We start from the raw sequence: 16,978 nt of genomic DNA on the forward strand, positions 1-16,978 counted from the left end.
TCTCCTGTAGCGGCATCCCCGGCCATAGAGTCGGGGATTCCGCTGCAGAAGTGAGTGACTTCGCTGTGTCCATATATGGACAGTGTAGTCACTCACTTCTCCTGTAGCGGAATCCCCGGCCATAGAGTCGGGGATTCCGCTGCAGAAGTGAGTGACGTCGCTGTGTCCATATATGGACAGTGTAGTCACGCACTTCTCCTGTAGCGGCATCCCCGGCCATAGAGTCGGGGATTCCGCTGCAGAAGTGAGTGACGTAGCGGTGTCCATACATGGACAGTGTAGTCACGCACTTCTCCTGTAGCGGAATCCCCGGCCATAGAGTCAGGGATTCCGCTGCAGAAGTGAGTGACGTCGCTGTGTCCATATATGGACAGTGTAGTCACGCACTTCTCCTGTAGCGGCATCCCCGGCCATAGAGTCGGGGATTCCGCTGCAGAAGTGAGTGACTTCGCTGTGCCCATATATGGACAGTGTAGTCACTCACTTCTCCTGTAGCGGAATCCCCGGCCATAGCGTTGGGGATTCCGCTGCAGATGTGAGTGACTTCGCTGTGTCCATACATGGACAGTGTAGTCACGCACTTCTCCTGTAGCGGCATCCCCGGCCATAGAGTCGGGGATTCCACTGCAGAAGTGAGTGACATCGCTGTGTCCATATATGGACAGTGTAGTCACTCACTTCTCCTGTAGAGGAATCCCCGGCCATAGCGTTGGGGATTCCGCTGCAGAAGTGAGTGACTTCGCTGTGTCCATATATGGACAGTGTAGTCACGCACTTCTCCTGTAGCGGAATCCCCAATCCCCGGCCGGGGATTGGGGATTCCGACTCCTACAGCGAGCAATAAAAGACCCTCCTCCTCCTCCTCACATGCACTCTGCACTGTGAGGAGGAGGAGAGAGAGAGTGTGCGAGCGACGGTAGACCCGGCTATCACTCGGGACACATTCCGGTGATGGCCGTGTATTACCCGGCCCCATAGACTTCTATGGGAGCCGGGCGGCCGGGCACCCGGCCGAAAACAGGGCATGTCCCATTTTTTGATGCCCGGTTTTCCCGGCCGTCAAAAAATCGGTCGTGTGAATAGCCCCATTAGGGGTCTATTATTCCTAATGCAGCCGGGTGCCGGCCGATTTATGAACAGCCGGCACCCGGCCGGGAAACCCTGTCGTGTGAATCCCGCCTAATTATGGCTCAATAGCGTCAACACCGCAAAATAACATATAGAATTATAAGGTGCGATGTCTCCATTGCAAAACAAAAGTTACATTTTCTTTTTTTGATAGCAAAAATTGCATGTTATTTTTTTTATCCCTAAGGCCGGGTTCTCACGTAGCATGAACGCTGCGGAATTTCTGAAACAGAATTCTTGGCGGAAATTCTGCAGCATTTACAGTAGCAGCTAAGTGGATGAGATCTAGTAGAAATCTCATGCCCACGCTGCAGAAAAAAAAACGCAGCGAAAACGTTGAGGGCTAGTTCACACTGAGTTTCTTTGCAGTTTTTTTGACGCGGAAACCGTGTCAAAACATATACGAAATCAACTCCCATTGATTTCAATGGGAGGCGGAGGTGTTTTGGTTTTTTTTTCCGCGAGAATAAAAGCGTCGTGCTCTTTCTTCCCGCATTTCTGTCTCTGACTCTCCCCCCTATTGATTTCAATGGGAGGCAAAGAAAGTGGTTTTCGTTGTGTTTTTTGCCGGTCGCGCTCAATGGCCGTGGCCAAAAAACGCTGCAAAAAATACGTTCAAGAAACGGCAGGCAGGTCAAATTTTGAGGCAGATTTTGTCCTACCGGCAGAACACTTGCCGCGTTTTTCGGCCACGGCCATTGAGCACCACAGGCAAAAACTGCCGCAAAAAAACACTTTCTCTGCCGCCCATTGATGTCAATGGGAAGTCAGAGACAGAAAAGCCTGAAGAAAGGCTTTTTTTTCTCGCAAGCACTTTTTTCCGCTTCGAACTTTTTTTGGCACAGTTTCTGCGTCAAAAACCTCAGTGTGTACTCGCACTAATAAATTGACCTGCGGTGCACAATTTAATTCTGCTGCATGTCAATTTATGGGGCGTTTTTGTTGATTTTCTGTTGCGGTTTTCCCCATTGAATTGAGTGGGGATGCAAAACCTGCAACAGAAAGCCAAATGTTACGACATTTGCACTGGATTCGGATCGAATACACCGCAAAAAATGCAACTATGGAAAAGGGAAAAAAATCATACTACCCAGAACACTCTCCTTCTTCCTGCAGTCCGGCCTCCTGGGATGACGTTTCATCTCATGTGACCGCTTCAGCCAATCACAGGTTGCAGCGTCACATGACCTGCAATGTCATCGCAGAGGGAGGGGGTAAGTATCAGTGGTTTTTTTCGCAGCGTAAATTCTGTTCGAAAAAACACTCCATGATGTGGTGTGTTTTTTTGGACAGAAGGTGCTGCGGGTTCCAGGTCGGATGCCCTGTGCAGTTTTTATGCAGTGTATCAGACTGATGGGAACCCGGCCTTAGGATAACATTGCAGGATGTTGCAATGCAGTTTTTCCCCGCACTGCAGAAGTTGGAGCGCAGGTTTCACACTACGCTTTTATTATTATCGATTAGATGATCAGAACAACATACATTAAAACCCCCATAAAGTTTTCAGTTTGTATCTGGGATCATAGACACCAATGTTAAAATAAAAACAGAATGCCAATTCTATCTGGTTTCCCTTCAGTTTTTATTTTAACATTGGTGTCAATAATCACAGATACAAACGGAAAATGTTATGGTGGTTTTAATGTCCGTTGTTCTGATCATCTCATGGATAATATAATCGTAGTGCAAAAGTAACCTACGGGTATGTTCACACAGCAACGAAAACCGCTTTCTCTGCCTCCCATTGATGTCAACAGGAGGTCAGAGACGGAAATGCCTGAAGAAAGAGAATGACGCTTCTTTTTCCCGCAAGTATTTTGTTACGCTCACGGCAAAAAATCGCCTCTACCTCCCATTGAAATCAATGAGAGGCGATTTCGGCAGTTTTTTGGCGCGGTTTCCGTGTCAAAAACAGCACCAAGAAACTCTGTGTGAACTAGGTGTAAGAGGGAAAAATACTTCCAGAAAATTACTTAAAGGAACAGTGTCATCACAAATTATTTTTTTATATGTTAAAGATGTTAGTGCTTTATTAAAAACGTTTATATTCATTTGTGTGTTTGTGTTTTACTTTTTCTTATTTTTACACTTTTTCTTCCCTATGGGGGCTGCCATTTTTTGTTCCATTTCTGTCTGTGTCGATTAACGACACATACAGACATGGAATACGGCAGCCACAGTCCCATAGGGACTGCGAACGGCTCCCGTCCCATTGACTTCCGTGTACGGCGTCTGTGTGGGAACTGCGCATGCGCCGCTCCCACACAGTCCAATTCGAAATTGGCGCCGTCCGGCGCCATTTTCCTGTGGACCGGAAGTCGCGACCGGACAGTAATATTACTACTTCCGGTCGCGGCTTCCGGATTTGTGCACTTGGACCAGCGGCAGCAAACGGAGCGGACGGGCCGGAGGGAGCCGCGGCGGCAGGAGCAGGTAAGAGATTTCAATGTATGTTCGTGTTTGTGTGTGTTTACTACTGTATGTAAACCTACTACGCTGTGTGTTAGCTCAAAAAATGGCGACACACAGTGTAGGAGGTTACACCGTTCAAACCCCTCGTTTATCCCGGCACTAGCCAGGATAAAGGAGGGGGGGATGCTGAGAGCTCACTAGAGCGAAGGCTTTTAACCCAATGTTGCAATGCTGCAATTTTGGGAAATAGCTCCATCTAGTGACCAAAAATGGGTAGTATTATAAATTAGAAATAATTTATAATATTTCCTGACTCGTGAAAAAAATAAAAAAAATTTGAACAATGTTTAATCACCCACACACTAAATGTTTAATTTAAAAAAAAACAACATGTTTTTCTGGCAACACAATGCCTTTAACCCCTTCCCTCCGCAGCCATTTTTCGGATTTTCACTTTTGTTTCTTCCTTCCCACCTTCCAAAAGCCATAACTCTTTTATTTTTCCATCAATATTGCCGTATGAGGGCTTGTTTTTTGCGGGACGAGTTGTAGATTTTCACAGCACCATTTTTTGGACCATATAATGTAGCGGGAAACGAGAAAAAAAATATATGTGGGGTGGAATAGGAAAAAAAAACTGCGATTCCTCAACATTTTGGGTGGTTTTGTTTTTACGGCATGTTAACATTATTTTGCGGGTCAATACAATTACAGCGATACCAAATTTATCTAGTTTTCTTTATATTTTACTACTTTTGCAAGGAAAAAACTGATAGTTAAAAATAAAATGTGAGTTTTGTCGCCACATTCTGAGAGCCATAAAGTTTTTATTTTTCTGTCGATTTAGCCGTGTGAGGGCTTATTTTCTGCAGGGCGAGCCACAGTTTATATTCGTACCATTTTGGGGTACGTGAGACTTTTTGATCACTTTTTATTTGTATTTTTTGTGGGAGAAGAAGGGATCAAAAAACAGCAATTCTGATGTTTTAAATTTTTTCTTTTTTACGGCGTTCACCGTGCGAACTAAATAATGATATATCGTAATAGTTCAGACTTTTACGGACGCGTCGATACCAGTTATGTTAGCTTTTTATTTACTTTTTTATATAAATTAGCTTTTAGTATGTTATAAAATAACATTTGACTTATTTGTGTTTTTGTGTTGTACTTTTTTTTTTATTACTTTTACTTCTCTATGGGGGCTGCCATTTTTTTTTTCATCTCTGTATGTGTCGATTAACGACACATACAGAGATGGAATATGGCACATACATCCCCATAGAGAATGCGAACGGGAGCCGTTCCATTCACTATGGTGTACGCCGTCTGTGTGGGAACGGCGCATGCGCCGCTCCCACACAGTCCAAAAGGAAGGTCTTCGGCTGAGCGACACCCGGCGCCATTTTCTTGTGGACCGGAAGCCGCGGACGGATAGTAAGATGACTACTTCCGGTCGCGGTTTCCGGATGTATGTTCCAGGCAGCGAAGACGCGAGGAGTAGGATCGGAGGCAGCAGCGGCGGCAGGAGCAGGTAAGTTATGTTTGTGTATGTAGTGTGTGTATTATGTTCGTGTTATACTGTCTGATTACCACTGTATCTAATCCTCATACACTGTGTGCCGCCATTTTCTGAGCCATTAGAAGAGTAGCGATCGGGGCATCGGGCCGTCAAGTGCCCTAGTGGGACAAGTAAAAAAAAGTTAATAAAGATGGCGTAAATCAATAAAAACACACAAGTTTCAAGTAAAAAAAAAAAAGCCAAACTGCCTTTTTTCCCATAAGTCTTTTATTATAGGAAAAACTGTAAAAAACTATACATAATTGGTATCACGGCATCCGTAACGACCCAAACTATAAAACTATTATGTAATTACATCTCCCAAAAAATGTTATAAAAAGTGATCAAAAAGTCACATTTACTCCAAAATAGTACCAATAAAAACGACAATCCGCCCCGCAAAAAATAATCCCTGACACAGCTTTGTCCACGCAAAAATAAAAAACTTATGGGTCTTATAATATGGCGACACAGAACACAAACGATTTTATAAAAAAAGTGATTTTATTGTGCAAAAGCTGCAATACATAAAAAAACTATATAAATTTGGTATCGCCGTAATTGTATCGACCCGCAGAATAAAGTTAACATGTAATTTATGCCGCACTGTGGATGCCGGAAAAAAACCCAATAAAACACTATTCCAGAATTGCTTGTTTTTGGTAATTTCCTATACCAAAAAATGAAATAAAAAGTGATCAAAAAGTCGTATGTGAATTCCCACCTAGATCCGGTGTGTAAGGTCAGCTCCCCCCTCCCCCCCTTTTTTTTTTCTCTCCCTCTCACTGTCTCTGCTTTTATTTCCTCCTTTTAATATTCTCATGCTCGCTTCTGGAATACCATGCACGACTGCGGGTTCAGGGTGCATATCGGAGATTCCTTAAACATTTGTCTCCAGCGACATGGTACTCTCAGGTGACCCCATGCACTTATGTGATGCTGATAACTGACCTGTAACCTGTTGAATGTTTTGCACTGCCATTTTCGAACTATGTTGTGTATACTTTGAACGTTTTGTGATACAAAATAACAAAATGAAAATAAAAGAATTTATTAAAAAAAAAAGTCGTATGTATTCCAAAATGGTACCAATAAAATCTACAGTCCGTCTCGCAAAAAATTAGCTTGCAAACAGCTCCATTAACCAAAAATTAAAAAGGTTATGGCACTAGTAATGCAGCGATGAAAAAACATTTCAATGCGCAGGCCGGAGGGGAACATTCCTTCAGTTTCAGGGCCATAGTATTTAGGAACTAGGAAGGGAAGGGACATAGCACTTTTGCTGGAAGCGAGGGCGCCCGTATTATACCAGCGCAAAACTTTCCCAGCAAAATTTCCCAAACTACAAAGGAGAAAAAGCCCCAAAAGTTGCAGTGTTACAAAAGGGGGATAAGAAAGAAAACCGTTTATCAGTGTGACACCGGCCTGTGCATAACGGATCGCTTCACAGCGTACCACACATCTATGGATAATTGTATTATTTACCCCATTATTACCCCATTATTATACCCTCTTATTATGCCCTGATGTACTCCGCACAGATTACATATACCCCCACATTATAAACTGAAATACCAGTAAAACTCAAACAAAACTACCAAGCAAAATCCATGCTCAAAATGGCGGTCTTACCCTTCTTACCCCTACGGTGTGCCCAAACAGCAGTTTACATCCACAAGTAAGGCATTACCATACCCGGGAGAACCCGCTTAACAATTTATGGGGTAATATTCTCCAGTGGCACAAGCTGGCCACAACATATTGTGCGGTGAATAGGCATATCAGTGGAAAAATTGCAATTTTCACTTTGCACCATCCACTGAGTATTAATTTCTGAAAAACACCGGTAGAGTCCAAACTCTCACTACACCCCTTGATAAATGCCTTTAGGGGTGTCGTTTCGAAAACGGGATCACTTTTGTTTGGTACATCAGGGGTTTTGCAAATTCAACATGGCGTTCGCAAACCATTATAGCAAAATCTACGCTCCAAAAGTTAAATACCACTCCTTTTCTTCTGAATGCTCCCATATATGTAAACAGCCGTTTATAACGACATATGGGGTGTTACTGTACTCGGGAGAAATTGCTTTACAAATTTTGGGGTGCATTTTCTTCTTCCTTGTGAAAATGAAAAATGTTGATCTAAAACTACATTTTATTTAATTCTAATTAATTCAGTAAAAAACCTTTGGGATCAAAATTCTCACTATACCCCTAGATGATTCCTCAGGGGGTGCAGTTTCCAAAATGGAGTCACTTTTGGGGTGTTTCCACTATACTAGTACTACAGGGGCTCAGCAAATGTGGCATGGCGCCCGGAAACCATTCCAAAATCCAAATGGTGCTCCATCCCTTCTGAGCCCTACCGTGTGTCCAAACAGAAATTTATGACCACATATGGGGTATTGTTTTACTCGGGAGAAATTGCTTTACAAAAGCAGTGCTTTTTCTCCTTTAGTCCTTGTGGAAATGAGAAAATTTTTCTCCTTGGTAATGGGAAAATAAAACAGTCTGTCCTTTTTAGGCTTATGCTCAACCTCCTTCCCCGTCTCCAATGTATCCTTCACCGCTCTGAGGAGATCATGGAGCTTATCCTTACTCAGGATGTAACATTCCTTGGGGTCGTCAGTCTGGGGAGTCGGAGACCACCTCTGAATCTGAACCTCCTGCAGAGGAGGAATCCTCCTGGTATTGAGGAGGTGGAAAGGGAGAGCGCCTGGCCCTCTTAGCATGGTGTGATGATTATACATCCTCAAAAACTACAGACAGCTGTTTAAACCATTGCATAAATCCCCTAGAATCTTCCCTGGGAGAGGAAGAGACTGGGGTGGAGCATGAGATACACAGATCTGACACAATGTCATCAGGCAGAGGCTGGAGGTATTCCCTGCAAAGCCTGTGCCTGGATTTGTGGGTCCTTTTCCTACCTTCTCTTCTGGCAGACATCTAGAGAAGAGGCAGAATACACGCATGGTAGGAAAATGTGCATAGCCATCAGCATCAAGACACATCAGGACCCATCAATGTAAACAGCCTTACTAACCTTAGCAAGCAGAGGGCTGTCCAGAGGCAGAGCGCGCCAGGTTTCAAACAGGACGCCAGCATTATGAGCCTGCTGCATCCGAGCGTCACATCCGGGGGCAGGGCCAACGATGACATCACTTCCGCCCCAATCCATGCCTCTAACGCCGAGCAGCACTTCCGGGTAACGGAGCGCGCGGGCGGTCGGTCCAGGATCCACTTCGGACCCAGACGAACGTGGGATGCTCCAACAGGGGGTTCTCCTCCCCTGCTACCATTATCAGGATCAGGTAAGGTGCCCCGTCACCGTGTACCAAGACGTTGAACGCCATCTTGGTACACCTTCGTGGCTGAGGGACAGAGGCATAGCCCTGTATGCAACCCGGAATAATCTTTTCCTCTGTTAGAAGGATATGGTACTGTCTCCGTACTGACCTGAGAAAGAAAAAATATGCTGGGGCCCGGTTTCCGGTACATACTTATAGGGGAAGTCCTTAATTGTTTAATGCTTATTGCTAATTAACCTGTCTCTGCTTGATTGTACCTAGGGGACTAAAACCCATATGTGTTGTGCTACCAAGGACGATCAGGAAATTAAAAATTCCATTTGTCCTTCTAGTTCACAGCGGCAGAGATACCCCATTATTCTCCTGCTGCAGGATTTTAAAAAGTCGCTTAAAACATTGAATTAGTAGAAGAAAAAAATTGGATTCAAAAAGCTTTTAATCTCCCCAATGTGTTACATGTTCTTCCTCCCATCTGCTGTCTATTCATTGTAATGCATCTAGTGGAGTGTCTCCTGCACATTTTCTTTACCAGAGAAGAATGCTCGCACCACAAATGAACTACTGCTGCTTCTCATACCTTTTATTCTCTGATCTTACCTACCTTTTATACTGTGTAAAAACATAAAAACCTTTCAAATAACTTTTTTTTTTTACTAAAACTGGTAATACGCAAGTTTTAGCGTAGGATTTTTAACTTGAAATTTTTTTTCAAAATCTGTGACTGATTTGAGTACAAGGGACATAACTTTTGCTAACAATTGCCATGAGTGTCTATTGACAGGTTGCAGTCATAATGCATTTTTTTGCAAAACAGATTTTTTGCAGCGAGATTTCCCAATTGTTACTGTTTAGCGTCAGTCCAGTGGAATAGTGGGTTGCATGCAACTCCTTGCACTTACCTGGACTGCAGTAGAAACTGGAAAAGCAGGGTATATTTGAGTACTCATGGTGTAAAAAAAAAAAAAAATGTTCCCCAGTTTATTGGGGGACACCGACCATGGGTTATATATACTGTTGCCACTAGGAGACTTGACAAGAATTCAAAACGGTTTAGAAATGACGTGTTCGGGAAGCACGTAGGAAGCAGATGAGTGCCCCTCACCTGCTACGACGTATGCTATCACGCTACATTGAGTTCTTCCTGTGGCGTCCAGCTGCTCTGTGTTTTTGCTGGGCTGGGCTGCGAAGTGAAGTGAATCCATCTGAGCTGCTCAGCTGGAAAATCTCCTGCTACATTCGGACATTGCAGCTCTAAGTAGGGCGAGCCGGGCGATAATGGACACCAGAAGGGAAAATACCAGACATTGATAGCGTGTCAGCTGGCATGCTGGTCTCTAGGGTCCAAACTACAGTCCGGGTTGTTGGGTTTTGATCCGGAGCGCTGCCTGGATATAGTGCAAAACGAAAAGATTCCACAGCACTGGACTGCAAGTGGGTGCACGCCTCAATGAGACCTGGTCCGCGGTCCTGGATATCAAGCAGACAAAGAATGGACAGAGGCAGCACTTCCAAAAAGAGCAAGAGCTATTTATTCACCCATGCGACGTTTCAGTCCAACTGGACTTTTTTCAAGCATAAAAACACACATCAAGTCATAAGTATATAAAGGCTTGCAAAGCCCAATTGAAATTAAACAGTGATTAAGACAAAATCCAATATAAAATTGATGATACAAAAACAAAATACAGTATTGAAGATAAATATGAATGCCAGTGTACATGTGAATATACAAAGTGATAAATAAGGGACTAGTTCAGAAAAACGACAGTCCTAGGTACATTAAAGTGTTAATGACATAATGACTCACCCAGATGTATATAATAAAAACATTCAAAGTTGTCAATAGCAGAAAACCGAAACAAGGGCTCGTTCCTCTAGGTCTCAGCTGTCCAGTGTGTGTTCAAATGTATTGCACACCTGTGTAATGAGACTATCATTACTGCTTGCAATGCATAGCGAGATCCCGCATTCGATAGCACGGTGGCCATCTTGGCCAGAATTTGCAATCTTAATTTCGCGCATGCGCAGTATGAATTCCAGTACGCGGCGGCCATTTTACAACCTGGAAGAACATATCACGTCCAGGAACGTAACTAGAATGGAACAACAGGTCAGAAAATGTTTCAAACAGAGGATTTTATCAGCAATAAACATTTAGTATGGGAGTAATAATATGGCCATGTATTGTTAGTTATATATATTTAATAGATATGCATCCGGATAAATAGTCCAAAAATGTTAGAATAGGGGAGATAATCAGCAGCAACACACATTGTATAAAATAAGTGCTTATACTGTATAATGTTATATATATGCAATAAATATGTATCAATCTAAATGTATAAGTATTAGAGGCATAACGCCTCAAAATATGAAATAAACAATGTAATAATGTCACAATGTGTGTACACATGTAGATACTCCCCTAAATATACTATAAGCCCACTACCGTAGTAGCTATCCCTGGAAGGATGTCAAAAAATTTCATATTATACTGCCCCCTTTGTTGAAACAAAAAAACGGACCAAGTTGACCAGATGTAAATGGCCGCATATAGATGATGAAAACAGTTCTATAAGGACTCCAGAACCCAGAGGAAAGAATCCAGCCCAATGTCGGAATCTGAAAAAATGACAAAAATTTAGAAAATGTATAGATATATTAATAAAAACAAAATTTATTATTTTATATTGCAATGACAATGTCGTCATATTGAATGTGTTCACAGATACATATATAGTAGTAGACGACAGTGAAAGACCATGCATGGCACAACAGAGAGAAAACACAATCACTGTACCCATTTAGTTGAGAACCACCCCAACTTTAAAATCAACATTCAACCCCCTTGGATGTAAAGAATCTAATCTATGAATCCACTCCAGTTCTTTACGTTTTAATTTGGCAATTCTATCGCCGCCCCTCCTATGTAGGGGCACATGGTCAACGATCCAAAATCTCAGATCGCTGACCCTGTGTCCCGCTGAAGAAAAGTGTGCTGGGACTGGAAGATCCAGTTTGTTGGTTTTAATAGTGGATCTATGCTTATTAATACGTAAGCGGCATTCCTGTGTGGTTTCACCCACGTATAGCAACTTACATGGACACTGCAGTACATATACAACAAATGTTGATGCACAAGTTAGAAATTGTTTAATATGGAATATTTTCCCATTCGTCGGGTGTCTAAATATATTGCCCTTCACCATGATGTTGCAATTCACGCAATTCAAACATGGGAAGCATCCCAGTTTTTTGGGGGCCAAAGTTAATTGGCGACTCAATTGCGAAGACCCCACATCCGCGTGTACCAGTTGATCCCTAAGATTTTTTTGACGCCTAAAAGCCATCATAGGGGGATTGCTAAATTCGGGAACCTCACCCGATAAATTACCGAGGATATGCCATTCCTTATGTATAATATTAGAGATCTAATGTCACAAAAAGTTGAGACAAATGCTACTCTGTTTGGTGTATTTTTACTTGGTGATGTCAATAACTGATCCCTAGCGACAGATTCAACCCTATCTCTCTGTTTGCGTAGGAGTGTTCGGGGATATTTACGTTGGGCGAATTTCTCACCCATGTCATCCAAACGTGATGTAAGATGTTGGGGTTCTGTCACAATACGTTTGACCCTCAACATCTGACTGAAAGGTAAAGATTCTATCATCCGTCGGGGATGCTGACTATCAAATCGCAACAAACTGTTGCGATCTGTGGTTTTATGATATAGATCAGTGACTAGTTTATCATCAACCCTATATACCATGGTATCCAAAAAATTCAAATGTCTGGTAGAGAACTCCATTGTGAATTTAATGTCCTCATCAATAGAGTTGAGGAACTCAAAAAATTCCTCTAGCTGTGACCCAGTGCCGGTCCAAATAACAAACACATCATCTATGTATCGCCACCACCTCAGTACATGCCTGAAGTGGTGGGACACATAGACGTGACGCTCTTCAAGGGCCGCCATGAACATGTTGGCGTAAGTGGGAGCCACATTCGAGCCCATGGCTGTTCCTTTTTTTTTGAATGTAGAAGGAATCAACGTACAGAAAATAATTCTCTGTAAGTATTAATTCCAACAGATCCATGAGGAATAATGTACCAGCTTCAGAGTATTCAGACGTGTCCAAGGTTTCCCTCACTACATTAAGTCCTCTATCGTGATTGATGGACGTATAAAGACTACAAACGTCAAAAGACGCTAAAATAATGTCTCCAGTCAAAGTTACTTGTGTTAATTTGACCAGAAAATCTGTGGTGTCTTGAATGTAAGATGTTGCAGAAATGGCAAAATCTCTCAGTGTTTTATCAAGAAATACTGCTATATGATTAAAAATAGAATCCCTCCCAGACACAATAGGGCATCCCGGCGGTCTATGTAAACATTTATGTATCTTGGGGAGGCAGTATATCACGGGGGTAACTGGATGTGTGACAACAAGAAAATCAAACAAATCTTTATCAATGATACCCCCAGCTAACGCATTCTGAAGAATACAAGTAATCTTGCGCTGGATTCTAAATTTGGGATCCCCAGACACTTTGGCATAAACATTAGTATCGTTGACTTGACTACTAATTTCCTCAAGATATAGCGATGTATCCATGACGACCAAGGCTCCCCCTTTGTCGGCTGGCTTGATCGTCAGGGACACATCACCAGCTAATTCTTTTAGGGCAACCAACTCCCCACTGGTCAAATTGGGATGTAATAGAGATGTATCCCCAATTTCTTCTCTTAACCGACATACTTTTTCTTTGACAATGCTAATAAAAGCCTCTATAATTGGATCACTAATATGCGGCTGCCACCCTGATTTTTTGAATAGACCTACTTTGCTAAGAGCAAATTCACAGGACCCTCTATTATCTTGACCCACAATGTGATCGCAAAAAAACTTTTTTAATTTTATCCTGCGAAAAAAGGAATGTAGGTCTAATTCTAGTTGGAACCAGTCGACTTTAGAGGCCGGACAGAATGAAAGTTCCTTATTCAGTAATTTCAATTGAGTGTCAGATAAAGGACGTGAGGATATATTTACCGCCAATTGCTCTAGTTGTTTTTCCTCTCTTTGCTTTGTGTTGCTTGCCAATGTCGTCTGGTTTTCTCCGGTCTTGGGTTTAAACCGCCTTCTGTGCTTGCGGCCTCCACGCCTAGGGCGTCGAAAGTCCCCCCTAAAAAAGCGGGATCAGAGAGATCTGTGGGCACATTCACTGTAGATTGCAGACGTCTCCTGTTGTTCACTGCACCCTTGCCATGTGCAACTCCTTTCGCAATATGGGATTCTTTTTGCCAATTGTAAATGCGGCCATCCATGTAATCCTCGACATCACGTACCCATTTTTGACGTTTGGTATTCTCCAGCAATATCCTGAATTTATCAAAGGACTCCTTGGCACTTTCCTTGTATTTCTGTAACTCATCAACAGGTAACAAAGCCATAAGTGATCCCTCAAGATCCTGTATGCGAGCGTTCACACTCTGCAATTCAACCTGTAGGAATTCCACATTCAACAGAATGATGTCACGAGCGTACCTGTTTGAAATTTGACAGAAGCGTTGACAGAATTCGGAGTTGTTTGGAAACAAGTTAGGCGTTAGACTTGATCTCATACCACGTGGGATACGGTCCACCTTGAAGTATTCCCCCAAGGTGACTAGGTGTAAATATACGGTGATGGCTCGCTTGGATTCCATCTCCCATTTCCTTTTGACGTGGTCAACAGATTGAACGCTGAGAAAAGATGCATCTCCAGAAATGCCATGCATGATCCGTTCAATGTCGTCATCTGTATACATGAAAACTGCAGGCACTGGGTCACAGCTAGAGGAATTTTTTGAGTTCCTCAACTCTATTGATGAGGACATTAAATTCACAATGGAGTTCTCTACCACACATTTGAATTTTTTGGATACCATGGTATATAGGGTTGATGATAAACTAGTCACTGATCTATATCATAAAACCACAGATCGCAACAGTTTGTTGCGATTTGATAGTCAGCATCCCCGACGGATGATAGAATCTTCTACATTCAAAAAAGAGGAACAGCCATGGGCTCGAATGTGGCTCCCACTTACGCCAACATGTTCATGTTTGACTGGAGACATTATTTTAGCGTCTTTTGACGTTTGTAGTCTTTATACGTCCATCAATCACGATAGAGGACTTAATGTAGTGAGGGAAGCCTTGGACACGTCTGAATACTCTGAAGCTGGTACATTATTCCTCATGGATCTGTTGGAATTAATACTTACAGAGAATTATTTTCTGTACGTTGATTCCTTCTACATTCAAAAAAGAGGAACAGCCATGGGCTCGAATGTGGCTCCCACTTACGCCAACATGTTCATGGCGGCCCTTGAAGAGCGTCACGTCTATGTGTCCCACCACTTCAGGCATGTACTGAGGTGGTGGCGATACATAGATGATGTGTTTGTTATTTGGACCGGCACTGGGTCACAGCTAGAGGAATTTTTTGAGTTCCTCAACTCTATTGATGAGGACATTAAATTCACAATGGAGTTCTCTACCACACATTTGAATTTTTTGGATACCATGGTATATAGGGTTGATGATAAACTAGTCACTGATCTATATCATAAAACCACAGATCTCAACAGTTTGTTGCGATTTGATAGTCAGCATCCCCGACGGATGATAGAATCTTTACCTTTCAGTCAGATGTTGAGGGTCAAACGTATTGTGACAGAACCCCAACATCTTACATCACGTTTGGATGACATGGGTGAGAAATTCGCCCAACGTAAATATCCCCGAACACTCCTACGCAAACAGAGAGATAGGGTTGAATCTGTCGCTAGGGATCAGTTATTGACATCACCAAGTAAAAATACACCAAACAGAGTAGCATTTGTCTCAACTTTTTGTGACATTAGATATAGGATCTCTAATATTATACATAAGGAATGGCATATCCTCGGTAATTTATCGGGTGAGGTTCCCGAATTTAGCAATCCCCCTATGATGGCTTTTAGGCGTCAAAAAAATCTTAGGGATCAGCTGGTACACGCGGATGTGGGGTCTTCGCAATTGAGTCGCCAATTAACTTTGGCCCCCAAAAAATTGGGATGCTTCCCATGTTTGAATTGCGTGAATTGCAACATCATGGTGAAGGGCAATATATTTAGACACCCGACGAATGGGAAAATATTCCATATTAAACAATTTCTAACTTGTGCATCAACATTTGTTGTATATGTACTGCAGTGTCCATGTAAGTTGCTATACGTGGGTGAAACCACACAGGAATGCCGCTTACGTATTAATAAGCATAGATCCACTATTAAAACCAACAAACTGGATCTTCCAGTCCCAGCACACTTTTCTTCAGCGGGACACAGGGTCAGCGATCTGAGATTTTGGATCGTTGACCATGTGCCCCTACATAGAAGGGGCGGCAATAGAATTGCCAAATTAAAACGTAAAGAACTGGAGTGGATTCATAGATTAGATTCTTTACATCCAAGGGGGTTGAATGTTGATTTTAAAGTTGGGGTGGTTCTCAACTAAATGGGTACAGTGATTGTGTTTTCTCTCTGTTGTGCCATGCATGGTCTTTCACTGTCGTCTACTACTATATATGTATCTGTGAACACATTCAATATGACGACATTGTCATTGCAATATAAAATAATAAATTTTGTTTTTATTAATATATCTATACATTTTCTAAATTTTTGTCATTTTTTCAGATTCCGACATTGGGCTGGATTCTTTCCTCTGGGTTCTGGAGTCCTTATAGAACTGTTTTCATCATCTATATGCGGCCATTTACATCTGGTCAACTTGGTCCGTTTTTTTGTTTCAACAAAGGGGGCAGTATAATATGAAATTTTTTGACATCCTTCCAGGGATAGCTACTACGGTAGTGGGCTTATAGTATATTTAGGGGAGTATCTACATGTGTACACACATTGTGACATTATTACATTGTTTATTTCATATTTTGAGGCGTTATGCCTCTAATACTTATACATTTAGATTGATACATATTTATTGCATATATATAATATTATACAGTATAAGCACTTATTTTATACAATGTGTGTTGCTGCTGATTATCTCCCCTATTCTAACATTTTTGGACTATTTATCCGGATGCATATCTATTAAATATATATAACTAACAATACATGGCCATATTATTACTCCCATACTAAATGTTTATTGCTGATAAAATCCTCTGTTTGAAACATTTTCTGACCTGTTGTTCCATTCTAGTTACGTTCCTGGACGTGATATGTTCTTCCAGGTTGTAAAATGGCCGCCGCGTACTGGAATTCATACTGCGCATGCGCGAAATTAAGATAGCAAATTCTGGCCAAGATGGCCGCCGTGCTATCGAATGCGCATGCGCGGGAATAGCCACCCGCGATCTCGCGGGATCTCGCTATGCATTGCAAGCAGTAATGATAGTCTCATTACACAGGTGTGCAATACATTTGAACACACACTGGACAGCTGAGACCTAGAGGAACGAGCCCTTGTTTCGGTTTTCTGCTATTGACAACTTTGAATGTTTTTATTATATAC

This window comes from Rhinoderma darwinii, chromosome 1 (genome assembly GCF_050947455.1).
Source record: "Rhinoderma darwinii isolate aRhiDar2 chromosome 1, aRhiDar2.hap1, whole genome shotgun sequence".
NCBI lineage: Eukaryota > Metazoa > Chordata > Amphibia > Anura > Rhinodermatidae > Rhinoderma > Rhinoderma darwinii.